The sequence below is a fragment of the Pomacea canaliculata genome, linkage group LG6 (assembly GCF_003073045.1).
Source record: "Pomacea canaliculata isolate SZHN2017 linkage group LG6, ASM307304v1, whole genome shotgun sequence".
Classification (NCBI taxonomy): domain Eukaryota; kingdom Metazoa; phylum Mollusca; class Gastropoda; order Architaenioglossa; family Ampullariidae; genus Pomacea; species Pomacea canaliculata.
In genome coordinates, this window is record NC_037595.1 from 10,780,347 (window position 1) to 10,791,792 (window position 11,446).

Genomic DNA, 11,446 nt, shown 5'->3' on the forward strand with positions numbered 1-11,446 from the left:
CGAAACATGGCGAACAGACTTAAAGTCAAAGGGAGATAAACCCTCTACATACTACTTTCTACTCAGACCACGCATCTACAATACTGTTTGAGAATTGGATTGATTTAAAAGTAAAATGTTCTCTACTAACTTATAACTAGCCAACCACCGATCCATACTAACGTACAAGTGAGTGTCCATATGTATGTATGTGTGTAGAATTATTTAATGATATACATCTGAGTCCGTGAAAAAGTGTGTGTGTGTGAGAGAGAGATACAACTGACTGATTGATTCAAGGGCCATTGCCCTACTGAAGAAAACAAAGTCAGGATAAAACAGTTCTACACACAGTTCACAATAACTTACACTAGCTGACTAAATGTAAAGTAGACTATGCCAGTTACCATCAAAACACAAATTACTAATCTTAAGCATCTTCATATACCATACGCAAGACAATTTTTTGACCTAACTTTCTAGATATTTGCTTAAAAAAAAATAATGACAAATTCATTGTGGTATTTTGTCTCAGTTGATGCTAATAATACACCAAGTTTTTATAAGTTTTGCAGAGTGTAAGATCTCCTATGTGAATATCTAACTCTAGGGTCACAGTGGAATACAAAATGTACTTCATCTTCTTCAGTTAATTTACAGACGATGCTTATTAAGTCCTGTACATCGTGTTTATGTCGAAAATACTGAACAACAATACTTTCTCCCATTCTAAATGTTGCCATAATACTCTGCAAATGGTCTAAATTCATAGATAAATAGGATTTAACACTGTTCAACATGCCATAGGTCCAGTAGACACTACTGTTAATATGACTATTCCAATCCTGCCACACACACAATTAATCTTTCTTTCAACTCTTGAATAAAAATATTTATATTTTCAACACCTTGATTTATCCAGACAAAACCAAATCCAAGGGAAAAAAGTTTTATTCTAATAATTAACCATTCTAATCATTCTAATAGTAAGGTAACACCATGTTTTCAATTCCGAATTGCTGTTACAGCTCGTTTATCAATAAAGATGAAGAATAATATAAGGGTATACACATCATCCTGCTTGACACCCTTAGAACAGTTTATGTGATCACTTATCACTAAACCACATTTTATTCTAACTTTAACATTGTCATATATTGCTTTAATGGGAGATACAGAGATCAGAGATATGTAATGTGTATATATAATTATATATGTAGGTGGGTCTGTAGACTCTTTGCAGTGCAAATATAGAGAGAAACAAAACAGCTCAGTTTTTTAATCCCCTATTTAATGCCTTGTAGTCCCACAGGGGAATAGAGTTAAATAATTTTTATAATTACCGTCTAACCATTAAAGATAAAGTAATAATATATATTCCACATCATTGTAATCAGAAATTTAACAACATTGTAGACCGGAAGCAAAACATATTTTTCGCTGTACGTAGTTTGGACTGATTGCAGATCGTAATGAACCACTCCACTATCCCAAGAAGATTGATAATTTATAGAGAGCTACACGCAATCTGACAAAAAAGGTTTTTACTACTTTGTGCCAAGGAGTCTGGCAACTGCCCAATGGTCCAATCATTGGCTGTACAGTGGAACCTCGGTTAGCGAACGCCTCGGATAGCGAATATTTCGGTTAACGAACACAATCGTTAAAAATTTGTCTTCGGATAGCGAACAAAATTTCGGGAATAACGAACAGCCTACGTAACCACACGTGGAACCGACCAGCATGTTCATCAATTCGCGCTCGAGACACAGTTAGCGATCAGTCGTCCCTTTCCTATGCGCATGCCTCTTATTTAGTGATTGTTGTGCTTTTATTTTAATAACAATAATCCTCAATCATGGCTTTTCCAAAGAAAGATTAGAAAGCAATTAATAGTAGTGAGGTAATGACAAGGAAGCGGCCAACAATGAATTGAAAAAGGAAATGATTTCAAAGTATGAAGTGACATGCTTCTGTCGATATGTGATGTCATATTACCGAGAGTTTTACAAAAAAAAAAAGGCAGAAGGACAGACCACTGGACAAGTTTTTTCCTTTAAACCTCAAAGCTAACAGAAAAGTGAAGTCACCCCCGATTTTACAATGTCACGTGTGCTCTGGAGGGGAATCAAAGCAAGTAATTCCACCCCTTCCTCCCACACCTCCATCCCCCACGAAACCGTCAAAACGGCAATTTTTCTGATGTTTAAATACTTTCCGTTAATGTTTTATGTTTTATTAACTCCATTTATGCTGCATTATAACTGTTCTCATTAAAGCAAACATACCTATACATGTATAGTCCCGTAACTTTTCAAATATTAGCAGTCAACAGGGGCTGGGAACCATTAAATCCTATTTCTTTATTTCTTATGAAAAAATTGTTTCGGATCACGAACTTTCGGATAACGAACAGCTTTCCAGAACGGATTAAGTTCGTTAACCGAGGTTCCACTGTATCTTCAACTGTCGCCACCATATGCAATAATACCTACAACACCAGCATGGTCTCGTCTACAGCTTCATCTTCGTGAAAAGCATATTTAACAGTCTATCCCGAGAGACTAGCATATGATGCAAAAGCAGGACTCGTTAAAATCATGGAAGCGCATTACAAAAGTTCAATGAGTGCAGTGATACTGAATAGCAACAGAGAGTTGAAAGATAGTTCTTTTTTCACACAGAAAGCACCCGTTAAATTTTCTGTACTGTGCAACATCTTAGAGAATATCGTTCGACAAACACTTCACAAAGATCACACTTCCATTTCCGTAGGTGAATGGGTGGGACTTAGTTAAACTGGGTACAGCTCTAGCAGGTGAAGAGATCCAGTACTTTGGAGCCACCCAGTGCAAAGATGACATCTCCACGACAAACATCCGCTTCAGGATTGCAACAGCAGCAATGGTCAGGCTGGACAGGCTTTTGAGATTTCTTTACTCGAACCGCTGCCAACCAAAAGATGCACGAGAGAAATATCTGTCCCTCATTGTATTCCAATACACTGTCGGCCAATGCAACTTCATATATGTCAGGGTTAGGGTTAGTCATATATGACAGAGGAGCCCTATAAATTGAAGGAGCCCTATAAATGTTTACCACAACAATCGTCATGTGTTATTTATAGTCAGCAAGCTTCTCGGCCAGTATTTACTTCCTCCTCCTCCTCCTTCACCACCACCACCACCACCACCACATTAATGGCCCGTGCACAAGCACAATAATCTTGTCGCTTCCCTCGACCCAGGAAAGCTGGATGTTCACATAATTTTAGACATCGCGGTCAGAGGGTGGGCCAACTTGAGTCGAACTTGACGGTGCGTGTCAGAAACACACGGAGAGAGCTGTACGGGGATTTGGGGGATTAGGGTGAGTATGGGAAGTTGGGTGTGGAGGGTTGGGGTGTGTGTGTGTGGGGGGGTATTTCAGAAGTATAAATCACACTGCGAGGTTAGTTGACCCGAGAGGGATCTGAGGGAATAAGTCGCTCGAGTAATCGCACTAACAGTCGCAAGAACAGTGCATGGACACGCAGACCCTAATGAACTATTTAATAAATAACTGTTAATCCATCACATTTTCCGGTATAGCAGTTACTTCAAGTCTGCTTCACCGATAAGCGCACAAAGTACAGCTACATCCATTTTCCCATGCCACTTTTTAGCTGTATCTGATTTTAAATGATAAGTACCAGCTAAAAAAAATCCACAAGTAGAAAACTAAGCTTCGACTTTAAAGTCATCGAACTTTCGAAAAAAATTATCCACACACTAACTGATTTTAACATTATTATAAGACTTTATAAAATGGCCTTGACGAGATTCAACTTAAAATGTTCGATTATTCTTTAGGTTCTTGTTCCGATATGTTTACTTATTATGATTGTTGTCATACTAATAACATAGTAAATGTCTGGTCCTAACTTTCGGATACTTTTTTCGTAATTGTGTGAATAATGACCAGAAAAATCTAGGGCTAAAGTGACTACACAATCTCAATGCGTACACCACTGTGGTAAGAACTTTCAAATGGGGAATTAGAGTTCGCATCCCGTGACATTTTGAAGCTTTCTGATGCCATCCTGCTCTGCTGCCTCACTTGTATATACTGCATGCAAACTCCCGATGTGTCCTCATCCGCATTTGATTGAATGTATTGGTACCAGACTATGTCCTGCTGAGAGCGAAATTCTCCACGTGAAAGGCACACACCGCGGGTAGCTCTGAGGGAGCTCATGAGTTCATGAATCATCAACCTCTAAAAGTTATAAACCTGTATAGACTTTTGTGTGAGAAAAGTAGCTTGTTGTTGATCATGTAAGTAGGATTATAATGATCACTTGATTCCATTCAATCATTATAAGCGCACACAAAGGTCATTGCTGATCATGTTTATAAGCGATACTACCCACTTCCATGCACTTATGTGAGCCGTAAATTAGACCGGAAGTTCACCACTTAACGATTGAAGTTACGCGCAGGAAGTGTACATATAGCTAAACTCTAACGTATAATCTCACATACATATTTGTTGGCGATTCTCGTCCACCTTCCCCAGTTAACTTTTCTCTCGACATGACTTGTCATTACTTTACACTAGACATAGTCTGCATCTGGAAACGGAACATGAATAATTCTTCATCTTGTAGTCAGTGCTGGGCACGTGCAAGTTGATTGTGTGACCACACTATATCACTCAAAGTTATAATAGAAAGCGAGACTGCTGCAGACAGGTTAGCTGCTTTCAGTTGTCGTGTCTTTCCATTAGTTAGTCATATGTAATATGTATTCCCAGTTTTCATTTGTTATACCAGTGCTATTCACTCGAGCAAGCGGCCCGGTGGCGCAACGGTTAGCGCTGTTAGCGCCTGTCACCAATACAGTGAAGGCTGGCTGCCCTGAGTTCATTTCTCGTCTCGGGCATGCTGTTCTTTCTCTGCACGTGGCATCTGTTACAGGGCTGGCTGCTCTCCGCCAAGGACGGTCCCAAGCCCGGCTGAAAAAGGAGAGGTTGGGCGTGGGGCCAAGCACGCGCCCATATCCCGTAAAACAAATCCTTGCTTACTAAAAACATCGACAACAGTAAACTGTCGTCGATGGCCTATGCACCAGGAGGTGCGAAGGGCAATAATAATATAAAATAAATTCACTCGAGCAGCCATCTTACACTCCCACTCCACCTACTCCCCTTCGAAAAAGGCACCAGAAATCAACTATGACTCTTTCTGTCTTTGTTTCCATCTGTGTGTGTGTGTGTGCGCTCTCCCAACCACTTAACTATCAACTATCTAACTATCTAACTATCACTTTTTAGTCAGTGGTAGGTCAATTTTTAAGCTTAAAAAAGAATAGATTGCTGACCACTAACTATCTAACGTCAGATAGTATTGGTTTAGCGACCAACCCAAAACGCTTGAACACCAACCGGTTCGAAACCCACGCGACGAAACTACTTTACTCTCGTGATGACAGCTACTGTAAGCCATACATAAACAAAATGAAATCTTAATTGAATACAACTCTGGACAAGTTTGAAAAGAATAGTTGAGCACTGGCTATCCCTATACAGAGGTCAGCGCCAACTAAAACATAACACACAGTAGATGTTCTACTTTGAAGATAAATAACAGCAGTTTCACCTCATGCCTCTGTCTACACAACCTAACGACATACAATACCAAACTGTCTACCTTCAGATGCTTGCTAACTATCTATGAGTAAGATTCTTAACATAAGATATGCAAGGTTTACAAGACCCTCAGAAGCACTTTCTGACGCATGTGAGATACAGGTCGAGAGTATCGCACGTGAAATACAGGTCGAGAGTACTTGCAAAAAGTTGTGTCCACGTATAAAGGACAGGTCACTGTGTGACTCTATCTCCTCTCTCTTGTGTTAACTGTTAACTCAGATTTCAACGGAACGTTAGTTGTTGATCGTCTCCATGTTCTCACTTGTATCAGATATAATAATATTTAAAGTTGGACAATGATTTCATCATACAAACATTTCACAATGTTATTCCGTCAATAATAATAATAAAAATATTTTTAACGGAAAGAGGCAATTATGACGCAGTCCACACCACTAGTCAAGCACACGTTCACCCGTCAGAAGGAAAAACTCTCGCACTACAGGCCGGACTATGTTTTACATTGTTTTATGTCCCAACAGACCGTCAGCGACCTTGTCCGCAATCAGATACCCCTTTTCAGGCCCCATCCTGCCTCTTACAAGATACGGATGAGGCATGACGGTTTCCTTCAGTGATGTTTACTTTCTAACCTCTAACCTATAACCTCTGTTACTCATTTTCGCGTCACATTCAACCTCTCAGCACAACCGCCTGATGGGCCTGGCGGTGACAAGTGCACCGTGGGCATGACACATTCGCTTTGTTGTGTTGCTACGTTTCTTCTACCGCAATCAAAAGGTCTCGAAATACTAAGGTTCCCTTCCCCCTGGTGCCGGGTTTGCCCTCACATACCATCAGAACCAGCGAGGGGCGGAGCTTAGACTAGCGGTGACGTCAGAGGCCAGATTATAAACTTGCTGTTTCATTGGATAAGGCGCATATGCACTACTTGATGAGTGACAGCAAAGCGAAGGTCATTAACATTGTGCCAGCGAAAAATTGAAATTCGGAAACTGTTAGCACAAAGCTGTTTCACAGCGAGGTGCACATTGGCATCCAGGTAATCTCACTGGCGACAGTTTGGTGACAAGAGGCTGAGCACTGCACACAGGTAAGGTTCTGCTCGCTTCTAGATTGTATGATGGTAGAGTGGGTACTTTACAGGTGTGTGGGGGGGGGGGAGCTTACGTTTGTAAGGGATGTGGTGGATTGCCTGTAACGTGAAGTTAACATAAGGATTACCAGCAGCATCCATCCACGTGTCCATCCACCCAACTATTAACTAATATCAGCTGACAAACAATGACACTGGTGCACTAGTCAGTTACTGTAGTAGGTAAGGCACTAAGCTTACTCAGATGTCTTTGTGTGGGATGTGGCGACACTAACCCTCATGCCTCTCTTTGAACTGTTTTGTAGAAGAAATCAAGGTTGAAAGCAACAACTTGTTAATATTTCATTTGCTGTACTTAAAAAGCTGTCGTGTGTGTGTTAAAGTCAAGTTTTGAAATCGTGGGCGGTTGGCATTGCCATAGCTGGAGTGACGTTCCGAGGTCTGGTTGAATGACATGGTTGTAACAGTGGACTGATGTGCTGAAACAATGATGGAAGGTTGAAGGGCTCTGGAGATGTTTACTACCAAATGCTCTGATAGAAACTGTTATAAGCAACTGTTAACCCTGGCATACGGATTCCGGAGGTAGGAATGAATACCTGTATTGTGATGACTTCCGAACATGGAGGTCGGTATGTGTCACATTTGTTGAGACAATAAACGGCGTAGTTTTACTTTCCACTTGTCAAAATACAGCATTTAGACCTACACCTTACTATTATGCTTTATCTTTTATTGTATAAGATGGAGTATTTACTTACGCTAATTATCAGTAGTACGGATCTGTCTGCCGAGGAGCATTGGTACAGGAGGAGGAGGAGGAGGAGGAGGAGGAGGAGGAGGAAGAATAAGAAGAAGTTCGAGAGACACTATCTTATCGTGATCCGCCCACCTTACATTAACTAGACTTATCATTACTATGAAGACTCCTGTTGTGTTGTGATACATTGTCACTACTGAATAATTTTATCTGCAATACACAAATTACAACTATGTTAATTCATCGTGGGAAATAAAGTGACACTTGATTGATGATGTTTGATGGAAAGATAATAGAAGCACTAGAGGGAAATAATTATTTAAATCACAGCTACCTGTCCACCATGTTCTGCTTTTGCTGCTGTTAAAATCGAGATTTCAAGCAGCACATCTTGTTGTTACTATTTTCTGCTGGTCTGCACGAAGCGCGTGGTCCTGCTCACAACGACAATAAACAAAGTCCATCCTTGAAAGCGCAGGCCTCCCCCCGTCCTCCACAATCAGCTGCGGCCGCAGTCTCGCCCGAAATACCAAGCCACCGTCACAAGCTGACCCCACATCCGGACAAACCCTAGGCTCATGTTGTGACCCTGTGATGGTCTGATTGAAAGCAAATGCAATTTTTAGGCGCCTGCGTTGTGACAATGCAGAGAGCGAGTTAATGGGTCTACGTTACATTCCCACGTGCTGCACACGGGTCAGCGGGACGCCTCCCTGATTGGCTGACGAATGTCTCCACCAACCAATGGAAAGAAAAGTTCACAGAATCAATAGGGTTGTAAAAAAAAATGCAAATCATGTGACCCAACTGAAGGTTCATATCCAGACTCATTCATACGCACACGCATCACTGAAGCTCGCCCTAGCAAGACAGACCGCTGCACACAGGTAAGGTTCTGCTCGCTTCTAGAATTGTATGCTGGTAGGGTAGCTTGCAAGTGTGTGTGTCTCTGTGTGTGTGCGTGTGTGTGGGAGAATGAAGCTTACGTTTGTAATGAATGGGGTGGGCTGCATCTTACGCGAAGAAAAAATAATGATTAACAGCAGCATCCATCCACCCAGCTATTAACTAATACCACCTAACAAACAAATATACAGGTGCACTGGTAAATTACTGTACTAGGTAAGGTACTAAGATTACTCCGATGTCTTTGTGTGGATGTGGCCATCAGTGTACGCCCATACATCTCTTTGAACTGTTTTGTGGAAGAAATCAAAGTAAAAAGCAACAACTTGGCACACTTATTTTGTTTATATTTGTGTGTGTTAAAGTCATGTTTTGAAATCGTGGGCGGCTCGCGTGGCCGTAGCTGGTGTGAAGTTCCGAATGGCATAGTTGTAACAGTGGACTGCTCTGCTGAAGCAATGATGGAAGATTGAAGGGCTCTGGAGATGTTTACTACCAAATGCTCTGATAGAAACTGTTAAAAGCAACTGTTAACCCTGGCATACGGAATACGGAGGTAGGCATGAACACCTGCATTGTGGTGACTAGCGAATACGGTAGTCGGCAAACAGTGGAAGACTTGTGGCTGGGTGAGCGTAGTACTAGAGAACTTGTAAAATGCTAAGAAATCATCAAATTAATTTCATCATAACTAGTTTTCTCTTTTTCGCTTATAAAGTAGTTTGCGATCCTTGCTTTCACATTTGTTCAGACAGTAAACGGTGTAGTTTTACTTTCCGCTTGTCAGAGTTATAGCCTATTATTATTCTTTATCTGTTATTGTATAAGATGGAGGATTTACTTACGCTAATTATCAGCAGTATGGATCAGTTTGTCGAGCAGGGCTGAGCCAGAAGGGGAGTCTGTAGAGTTTATATGAAGACGCGTAGTGTTTCGGGTCAGAAAGTAGGATTTTTTCGTTTGTTTGGTTTGCTGTTTTATTAGTCACTTTGGTGTGATTAAACAGGTAGGTAATCGAGTGTGACATCGTGCCTATGTACTGGTTGGTTTTGCGTGTGCATGTTTATCGTTTTCTTCTCTTCTGTCTTGTGGTCATGTTAGTGAATGAAAGACAATAAAAGATGAAAGCAATCAACATGGATTGCTTGACACTTCCTTGACCCACCAGTAGCAGCTAGACGAATATAGTAACGTGAACACGTCAGGTCGGGGCGGAAGTATGAGAGAACTTCGCTGAAAGGTCAGATGTTCGCTGCAGAATGATACATGGGCGGCGAGGTGGCGGTGGTGGTGGTGGTATGCGCACGCTCGCACGTGTCGACAGGTCACGGTGTTAAGGACTCTGTAGCAGCCAGTCTGTACATACACGACGTGCTCCACTGCATGCAAGGGTACCTGTGACACCCTACGTCACACCCAGACACTACAGTCTTTGTCTAATGACCGTCTCCTAATCATTCCGTTCACCAGAACATTTGATTACATGATTTTTATTTACTGTGCTCTCTCTCTCCCTCCATATCCGCCACCTACTCACAACTGAATCTTTAAGTGTAGTTAAACATTACTCCTCTTTATCACAAACCCTTATTGCTACTCGTCTTCCTTCGCAAAATAACGTTAAGGGAAATCGAGCGAAACTAGACAATCGAGCCAAAGAGTTGCACAGTGCACCTATACCAACTAGTATAGCCAGCCCCTAGCGGAGGAAAATGCGCGACCTTCGGGGGTTCCCCATCTTCCGGTTTGTTTTGCGTTGGACATAAACAATAGCCTCGCGCGCTGTACGGCGGCTCGGCTGTGTTTTGCTGTGGTGCGGTGGTCGGGCTGTTCGGCGGCTTAGAGTCTATTGCGGGGGTGCTAGCTGCGGCTTGGCGGTGCTATGCTGTGCTGCGGTGCACACGCTGTTCGGCGCTATTCACTGCGTGCGCAACATCTTGGCGTGAACCGTGCGACAAGCAGACCAGTTAAAACTGGAAGGCCAGTAGCGAAACATTCCGTGAAAACACTGCGTCAGGGTGTGACACTTTTCTCCACGATTGATCATCCCCCAACAGGCGGCACAATAACCGACTACATAAACCAAACAACCAGCGGGACAGTACAGAGCGTTTGTAGTCTAGACACCTACTGTAAGTACGATTTTGTCACGATTAATCCTCGCTAGCTTTTTCTGACACTTGGAGCATCACAGGATGCGAACCCTTATTTTTCCTCCCCGAAAGGTAAAGTTCTCACCATTGTGCCATCGAGCATCGAGGCTGTGCTATCCCTAGCCTGGAAGTATCCAAAACCGGATTGTTCATCAAAGAACACTAGAAACTTTCGAAGGTAGAACTGTGAAGTTATTGTCTGAACAAATTAAAGCAAACTGCTTTCTTGGTGAGCCCATAGGAATGAAAAAAATGACATTAATTAGATGATTTAAATTGTTAAGAAATTTTTTTAAAATGCTGACATTTCGATGAGATTGTGTCATCAGAAATCATACACAAGGCCCGCTACCCCGCTGTCTCAGCTTCTCGCCATGTTTAATGTTCTTGAATCCTGACCCACTGTCTTCCTCTCGAGAGACTGTACATCACACCTACAACAAGACGACTATTATCTCCAGGCACTGTGGGGCAGGCGTGTCTATTTACTTCACTTTGTTGACATTTTATGTTAATGTGTTTAACTGTTGCTTTTATTTATGATTAGTTTCGCTACATTCTGACCAATCAAATGTCTCGACTCTCTGCTGGCTACCTACCACAGTCTCATAGGTCGTACGGGCATACGTACACATGCATCACGATGAAGGATATTGTCTTTAATCCTTTTTTTATTTTAGCATTTCGACTTTTTACATCCACTGGCGAAATTTTCCTATAGAAGGGATGTGAATAGTTTGATCTGTTCATGTCATTTTCCCTTATTTACTGACCACCCACGTGTTCACAGCTCTGAAATATTCACCTCATTTAATGGTGGAGACTCTAGCTGTGTACACTTTTTCGAATGTTTGCTGTTTATGTTACTAAACAAAAGATAGATATTAACAAATAACTTGA